At 44.2% G+C, this 9223-nt stretch overlaps 1 pseudogene; it reads right to left on the bottom strand.

Moving 5' to 3' along the window:
• LOC121922989 overlaps positions 1-3418 on the bottom strand; it is a 14873-nt pseudogene extending 11455 nt beyond the window's left edge.
• Between the last annotated feature and the right edge of the window lie 5805 nt (positions 3419-9223).

The following is a 9223-nucleotide window of genomic DNA, read 5'->3' as shown; positions in this document are numbered from 1 at the left end:
GAGAAAGAGCCCTCCCCTCCCTCCTTCCAACTGTCATCTTCTGGCCTGGGAAGGAATGAAAGGACAGGCCCGGCCTTGATTAAGAAAAAGAGCCCCCCTCCAGTCCATCTGCCTTGGTCCAGGCCTCAGAGGAAGAGAAGAATGGCTGGGCCTGATCTCTTCCCCCCCCCCCCCCCCATTCCCTTTTCATCTGCTTTTGTGTTGTGTCTTTTACATTGTAAGCCTGAGGGCAGGGAACTGTCTATTATCCCCTCTGTTGTAAGCCGCCTGGATTCCCAGTGTTTGGGTGGCATATAAATAAATCCTATTATCATTATTATTATTATTATTAAGAGCACATTTCTGCTACTCTGCTAATTTTAGAGCTAGTCCCTAACAGGCTTGGCTTTGACATCTTTGACATTTAATTATTTTTGTTTCCTTACTAAAGGCTGAAGCCTTAGGAAACTTAAATTACCACAAAAAGTCATGGATTTAATGTTAGCACAGGAATAGAGCAAGCACTGTGGACAAACCAGAGGAGTACCTGAAACCCAGTCCCATCACCCTAGCCCTGACTTGCTGGGTGGGGAGAAAGGAAAGATAAGACGGCTGGAAAAACTGATCAACTGAGCCACTGCAGGACAGAGGAAGGTACCTGGTGTTACCGAGTTTGGATTTATATAAATTTTGGGTGCCAAGCGATCAAAAATAATGACCCCTGACTGACCCCATCGCAGCCGCCATTATCCCAAAAGCGAGCTGACCACGTAGCCAGACAAGCCTTGCAAGACATGGCTATAAGCAGAAAGGTAGATTTAAACCTTTAAAACCAGTTCTGGGAGTTGCCATTCTAGTTTCGCCGGCAACCTGAGAGAATGAGGACAAAAGAAATTTGCCTCACCTATTGATGGCATTAAGTACCCAGCCATCTACCTAGTGGTCTTCTCCCAAAGAAGTGGCAGACCCTTTTGTGTATCTATTGTTTGACTTTAGATTTAGTTAATAGATAGCCTGCAGGTATGTTTCGCAGTATAAATAAGACCTAGATTCCACTCTTCCTTGGCCTTGTGAGCTACAGTTCCAAACCTCTAACTCTGTTGAGCAACTGCTCCGGAGCTCTCTTGAGCACAGCGCCCTGCTGAAATCATTTGGGCAAGCCAAAGCCCACTGTCTCTTTCAGGCCTCTTGTTAGCTAGCCCACTGGAACTTAGCTCCTAGCCACCGTGTTCGCCTCTTGCTTTCCATTCCCCGCAGCCGTGTTCACTTGCCAACATCCCTCACATCCGTCGCTTGGAGAAGACTCCTAAGGTAATTATTTAAACGGTGTCTCTATCCTTTCTCCTTTACCCCCAAACTCTTCCTCTCCCTTGCTTTAGCATTGAATGTGTGTGTGCGTGTGTGATCCCTTTTGGTTGTGTGGCTTTAATAAATGTTTATATTTTAATTGCAACTCATTGGCATTGGAGTCTCTGTTTCTTGGGGTTGGACTAGGTGACCTCTGGTATACACATAGGGACATGATCCTGCTGCGTGCGTTGTTAGGACACGCCTCTCGTAAATTTGAGCTAATTAAATTCCCCTAATTCAATCCTTCCTAACACTGGCCACCTTTCATATCCCAGAATGACAAATCAAAGATCCAGTTCACGGTAGGGAGAACTAACAACACTCTGGGAGGGAATCCTTTTATTTATTTATTTATAATATTTGTACCCCGCTCTTCAGTCAAAAGGCTCTCAGAGCAGCTTACATTATTTTAAATTAGACATGTCCCTTGGTATCAATCATATGGGACCCTCTGTTGCAAAACCATCCCAATGGGTCCATTGCAAAGGAGAAGGAAGTGAAGGCTAACCTGTTCCAAAGGCATCATTCCTGAAGTTTCTTCCATGGAGAAAGAATTCATTGGAGACTCTACTCTCTCTCTGTTTAGAGACCAGGCAGGCCTATTCTGGACCTCTGGTCACCTGCAGAAGGTACAAAGGAAACTGCATCACATGTGCACACATTTATGCTGTCTTTCATGGACCACAAAAAAGACAACTAAATAGGTCTGAAAGTAAATCAAGCCTGAATTTTCCCTAAAAGACAAATGAGTAAATTGAGGCTGTTATACTTAGACACATCATGAGATGACATAATTAACTGGAAAAGACAGTGATGGCCAGTAAAGAGGAAGTCAGCAGGAAAAGGAAAGAACACACTACAAGAGCTTGCAAGAACTGTTTGAACCTGTTAACAACAGGATCTCTGGGAGCTCATTGACTCATAGGGTTGCCCAAAGTGGAAGACAATCTGACAGCACTGAATAAGAACAGAAGGCTCTTCTGTTGGATTCCTCCCTTTGTTAGGGAAAAAACCAGAGCTAATCCTCTTGCCTTGATAGCATGATCATGCATAATATTTAGCTCTCAGGCCAGCATGGGAACCCTGTAAACCTCTACGTGTTGGCAGACTACAACTCCCAGCACCCTTCATTTATTTGTTATGCTGCCCAAGAGGTTGGTGGGAGTTGTGGTTCATCAACACCTGGAGGGCCACAGGACGCTCACCCAAAGGCAAAGAAAATAAACCGCCCACCGCTCCGACCATATCTCTCCTTTGTTGGCTGTTATTTATCCAGCCCAAGCGTTTTTACACAGGCATCCTCTTTCCAGGTCCTGCCAGGAATAAAGATTTAAGGTTTGCAGGAATGATGAGAGAGAGGCAGAGAGAGAAATGGTCATCTTCAGCCTCTCTTGGTCCTCAAAAGTTAAATAAAAAGCAAGCTCAGCTGGGGAGGAAATGTTAATGGAGGGAAAGGAGAAGCTGGCAGGAGGCAGGAGAAGGAGGTCAGGGGAAAAGAAAGGAGGGTGATGATGGCAGAAAGGGAGAGACCCCCCCAAGGAGAGCAAAGCAAGAAACACTTCCTCCTCCCATGAGGGCCCTGACTTTGGAGTGACTGATGGAGAAAGGGAGCATGGATGTGGAGGGCTGAAGAAAGGAAGCTGGAAATGAAACACGGGAACACAGCCTTTACACCTAAAGAAAACAATCAATCAACCCGTTTTTTCCAAGCCAGGCAAAGAAAGGAGGAGGAAGTGAAGATGTTTAGAGTTCAGAAGACACTCCCTCCCTCCCTCCCTCTAAAGAGCATGGCTGCCTTTGCCTCCTGGCATCCCATCCAAGCAGCCCCGGGCCCCTCCAATGTCTTCCCCGCCCTTTGATCCTCCTCCCAAATAGGGAGACTCCCGAGAGGAGAGAGGCTTTGCAAAGAAGGGGGCCTGGCTTGCTCCCACCCCCGCCTTCTCTTGGAGTCATAGCTGCTGGATTCCCTTCGCCTTTGGGTCAGGCCTTGCCTTCCTTCCCAGAAAGCCAGTTTAGGGGTCCCCCCTGACCTTCCTCCTCTCCGAAAGGCTGCCTCTTCCCCCTCAAGGAAACTCGGAAGGAAGTGACGTCACAGGGCGCTCTGTCTGTCTCTCTCCTCCTTCCGCCTCACGGACACTTCCTGCCTCTCTAGGCAGGGGAGCTCTCGACTGCTCCTCGGAGGACCGTCCGAGAGGCAAAAGGAGGCCTTTCTCTGCTTGGAAAGCTCTCCTTTGGAAACCCTAAAGAAAAGGGAGGGAATCAGTCAAAGGATACACCCTGAAATTAATAATAAGGATAATAATAATAATAATAATAATAATAATAATGAGGTTGTGCCTTGGGCCAGGAAGAGGGAGGCCTACTGGGGTAATAATGTATATATAATGATATATAATGTATAATAATAATAACAACAATAACAAGATGGCTGCTGTGCCTTGGGGCAGAGTGTGTCCAGAGGAGGGCGACCGAAATGGCGAAGGATTTGTAATCTGTTGACACACCAAAGCTCATGGGAGCAGCAGAGCAATATGTGAGGTGATATTAGAGGCCTATTTAAATCTTGGAAGGGGGTCATATTGAGGATGGAGCAAGATTATTTTCTGCTGCTCCAGAAAACAGGCCCCAGGGTCAAAGGAAAGAGATCCACCTCAGTATTGGGAAGAACTGTTCAGCAGTGGAACACGCTCCTTCCTTGGAGGCTTTTAAGCAGAGGCTGGATGGCCATCTCTCAGGACTGACTTGATTGTGGCTTCCTGCATGGCTGGGGTTTGGGCTTGAGGGCCCCTGGGGTCTCTTCCAGCTTTATGATTCATACATTTAAACATGGTTATCATATCACTTCTTAACCATCTTTCCCCCAGGCTAAACATACCCAGCTCCCTAAGCCATTCCTCCTATGGCATGGTTCCTAGACCCTTCACTGTTTTGGTTGCTCTGGACACATTCCAGCTTGTCAATGTCCTTCTTGACTACTTATGCCCAGAACTGGACCCAGTTTCCAGGTGATGTATGACTAAAGCATAATCGTACTATTACTTCCCTCAGTGTAGACACTATACTTCAGTTGATGAAGCCTCGAATCACATTAGCTTTTTTAGCTGCCACATCACATGTTCACCTTGTTGGCTACTAGGACACCTAGATCCCTTTCAGATATACTATTGTTGTTAAGCCAGGTGTTCTCTGTCTGTCCATTTCATGTTTTTTCTGCCTAAGTGCAGTAGCCTACATTTCTCCATGTTGAAATTCATTTTTAAAAAAGTTTGGCCCAGCTTTATAATTTATAAAGGTCATTTTGAATTTTGATCTTCTCGTCTAGAGTATTAGCTGCTACTCCTACTTTGGTGTCATCTGCAGATTTCATAAGCATGACCTCTGCTTTGGACAGAACCCCGTCACACTCCATTTGTCACTTCTCTTCAGGATGAAGAGGAGCCATTGCTAAGCAGCCTTTGCTTTGGCCAGTCAACAAATTATAGATTCATTATCTCACGTTATCTAGTCCATACCTTACTAGCTTTTTTGCAAGACTATCATGGTGGGACCTTGTCAGAGGTTTTACTGAAATCAAGATATGCTGAAGGGGTGTGACTACCCCTTTTAGAGCCAGATCAGGGCTGCAGCAACCACACGCCACACATCCCAGCTCTGCCCCCAGGCCGGCATGACACCAAACGGTGCACCACAAGTTGTGGGGCAGGATGGTGCTCTTCTGGTGCTAAATGATGCAGTGCCAAAGGAGTGTCGAAAAGCCAGGGCACTCGCAGCTACGGCACCCTTACTGCGGTGAAAAAATGAGCCAATTTGCACTACAGAAAGGCGAGATCGGGGCCATGGCATGTGCGGCCCTACGGCCCTGATCTGATTCTAAAAAGGATGGCTACAGGCAGTCTGTACAGCCCCTAAGTTCTCAGCAACCATCCAAGAAAGATAGTTGGTGAAACATCCTTATAATTGTTTAATAGGGAGAAATTTGGCTTTTTAAAAAGAATCCCCTGCTGCTTTGTGTAAGAGAATGTTTCTATTAATGCTCACAGACATGCTTTGCACTCATGCAAACATGAAAGTGCTTGTCTTTTAGATTAAAACGGGATAATTTCCTACCAGTTAGACATAAATTGCAAAAATTAATCTGGCGCTTCCCGTCTAGGGGAAGGTTAACAAATCCAAAGGTAAAGGCACAGATGATTTAGCAAAATGGAGTCTTGTCTGGGTTGTTTTGTGCTCTCATGGCTAAAGGACTACATATCCCATCTACCTTAAATGTGATACATGTTTAGAAACAGATTCTAGTCCTTTTGCACCTAGAAATCCGTTTGTTTCTCTGTTAGTGTGTTTGGGTTTGGGTTACACCTTTGTGTAACATAAGTCTGAATTTCTTGCACTCTCCCTTATTTTATTCTCTGCTAGTGATGCTGTTTTTCTGCATCCTTCTTTCATGATTTGTTTCCTAGAGAGAGAGAGCTTCCCCTACCAGCACAGTTTATCTGTTTCTCTCACTCTTCATCTGGGTGAGATACAGAGGGATTATTGAGGGGGAACCCCTTCCTTCTCTTCTGCTCTCCTGTCTTTTTGTTTTTGACTTTCATCCTGTACTGCATAGCCCTGCTTGCAGGAGGAGGGCTTGCTAAAACAGATTTCCCCATCTTTGCTAAATTGGTGTACTGTACTACACTTGTTTTCTTAGGAGAAGAGTTTCTCTTCCCCTTCTCTTAACAATTTGAGTATGTTCCTAAAAACTTTCTTTGTTCTCTTATCACAGGCTGTGAGGGTGATGCCATCCCGCCTCACTATCGCCCCGTCTCTTCTAAGCTGTTGCCTCCTCTGCTTCTGCTTTCTGTACTCTTCACATGCTCAGAAACTGTGCGACTTCAGTTTGTTTGTGACACCCTCTGTTTTTTCTGAGCTCTGTAGTCCTCAAGGTGAAAGGCACATGGCCAACCTCTTCCTTTCAGTCTCAGAGGCAGTACATTTTCTCATCTCAAATTGCTTGGTACAATTCCCAGGCAGTTGGGAAATGGTGCAAATAACCTGTTTTTTCTTGAACTCTGCCTATACCCAGAGGGTGGAGGGACACAAAATGTACCCCATTTTATTTTTGACTGGTGCAAATTGCCTTCTTCCACATGGTTGTGTTAATTTTACAGTTCAAGCAATAGTCGAATGTGCCCATTGCATGCCGAAAACATTGCCAGACAAACAAAGGAAGGGGGAATGCACCCCCCCCCCAACTAACAGGTTGTGGACTGTGCCATATCTCTTGTATCTCTTGTATTGTTCACCTGGAATCATTTAATTGCACTGTCTGATTATTTATTTCCAATACAGAAACATTTTTCTTCATTTTCTCCACTGCCGCGACCCTCGTTGTGGTATCAACCGTTGCCAGGGCCAGTGTGGTAAGGACCAGCACTCCTAATCACTTGGGGAGAGGGTACACAGCAGTGTCAATTCCAACACACACAGTGTGGATACTAGCCAAGTGTGTCAAACCTGTTCATGGTGTGGTATCAGGGCCTTCAGAACCCAATACTTCAATTCAGTTAACAACTTCACATGACAAGGAAGTATCCTTGTTGTCCTCAGAAGGCTAAGGCTCGACCAGTGACACTGGGAGATGTCAAGGCATTAGTGAGCAAAGTGCAACAGCTGGTAGAGAATGATAACCCAGAATTTCACGGTATACCAGCAGAACATAAGGTCTTTGTGGCTGTTTGTGCTGTATTGACTTGCAATTCTATGTTAACTATTGTACTCAGTTTGTTGTATTTGACCAGCTGAGTCCTTTCAGCCCAATGGCATAGAAAGGGAGGTCAAAATATTTGGGAAACTTTGGCTAATATCAGTAATGTGTCTCATTTTTGTCTGTCAAAAACAATGTCCACCCAGGAGGTTCTGGGTACATGTCTAATACCAGTATGCAATGAATCTGTTTACTCTGCTGCTACTCTGCTTGCTGATTTCAACATGAACTTCACTTATGCTGATAGCCCTAAGAACTATCAAACACAGCATTTTCCTTGCATACACCTCATGTAGCGCTAGGGAATACTACAAGATGTGCAAAAAATTGCAATTGTACAATAACAAAGGTTGCTAGAGCATGTGTTAATCCCAAGGGGACACATCACTGAATTGTGCTATTAATGAAGAGATTTCGTTTATATATGCCCATGTTTTGTTTATATGTGCCCATATATGCCGCCTGGATGGTGTTTTACTTGTAACAGTCAAACTTATAATTACATACCTGCCAATCTGTCTGTTGGCACTCAGTGTTGTTTGAATAGACTCATTCCTGTCTTCCCAGGGATGTTTCCAGGGTTAAAAGAGCAGTAACAGTTACCTCTGAATGTGACTATGGAGTACACCTCTACAGCCCTGCTGAGTACCTTTCCCTGTCACTATCCTTAATTTGGCTGCCAGGATTAGCAGCACATACCGAAAAAACTCTAAATAAGCTAGCCTGTTTGTTGATGAAAAATAGAAATGCCACATCCACTGACCTATCTACTGTATGTTAAATGACGAACAACATGAACTTAGAAATGCCATTCTGGACAATAGGGCAGCCATAGATTACTTTTGCTACACAATCATGGGTGTGAAGAGATCAAAAATATGTGCTGTTTTAACTTGTCAGATAACTCATGTTTCATTAATAATTTGCTTAAACAACTACACTACTCAAATCCATCAGGACGTTGGATATTCAGGACTTCCTGGTTGCCAGATTTTCATTGGCTAAAACAAATCCTTGTGTATGGCATTATCATTCTGTGTATCATTATTGTATTTTGCTGTGTTTTTTTAAAATATATTCCCTCTTTGTTTCAAATGTTGCAATGGGTGGATTTATTCATCAGTCTTATATAGTGCTACCAAGCCTGGGATAATGAAATTAATAGACTTTGAAAAAATAGGTAAAGGGGAGGTGCAGGAGAATTTTCCCCGCACGTGCTGAGACACAACGCTTTGCACTCATGCAAAGACGAGAAGTGCTTGTCTTTCAGATTAAAACGGGAGAATTCCTCTACATAGTTAGACATAAACTGCAAAATTAATCTGGCTCTTCCTGTCTGAGGAAGAAAACAAGTTCACTATCACAAGTACAGAAATCCAAAGGTCAAGACACAGATGATTAACCAAACCACAGTAGCATTTAGTATTTTTCCTGCCTGTTTTGTTTCTGCCTATAAAAAGGAATAGACCTGGCCTGGAAAGACTAAGAGCCCTCCACCCGACCACCATCTTGAGGGGGAGAGAGACCTTGCAATTTTTTGTATTGTATTGCAATTTTTACTGTACACCGCTATGATCATTGTGGAATAGCGGTCTATAAATAAAACTTATTATTATTATTATTATTATTATTATTATTATTATTATTATTAGACTTGCCTAGTTTGGGGTCAGTTGAATTGGCCAGTGTCAATCTGTCGCAATAATGCAGTTTCATCCGACTTTAACTGCTGCAGTGCCATCCTACATCATCCTTGAATCCCATTTTGGGAGAAAGGTAGGATACAAATCCAACAAATAATAATAGTAATCATCATCATCCTAGGAATTGTAGTTTTGCAAAGGTCTTTGGCCTGCTGTGCTAAAGTGGGCTGGTGCCTAACCAAACCATTCTGTAGAATGGCGCCACAGCGGTTCAAGTGGGGACCAACCACATTGATTCTGCAACCCAGGAGGCAAGTTTAGAAGAGCCAAGCGTGGGGAAATTACGTCCTTGAGCTAAGAAACCCAGAATACCCCCAGCTCAGAGGGTACTGGAAGTTGTAGTCTTTTCTCTTTTTTTTTTGTTCTAGGCCCTGAGGAGCTGGGTGCCCCTTCTCCCCCTTGAACTCCCCTCCCAAGTGTCAAAAGTAGGTGAACAGACCAATTT

The sequence above is a fragment of the Sceloporus undulatus genome, chromosome 2 (genome assembly GCF_019175285.1).
Source record: "Sceloporus undulatus isolate JIND9_A2432 ecotype Alabama chromosome 2, SceUnd_v1.1, whole genome shotgun sequence".
Classification (NCBI taxonomy): Eukaryota; Metazoa; Chordata; class Lepidosauria; order Squamata; family Phrynosomatidae; genus Sceloporus; species Sceloporus undulatus.
Note: the sequence above shows the minus strand (reverse complement) of the source record. Positions and strands in the feature narration are given on the sequence as shown.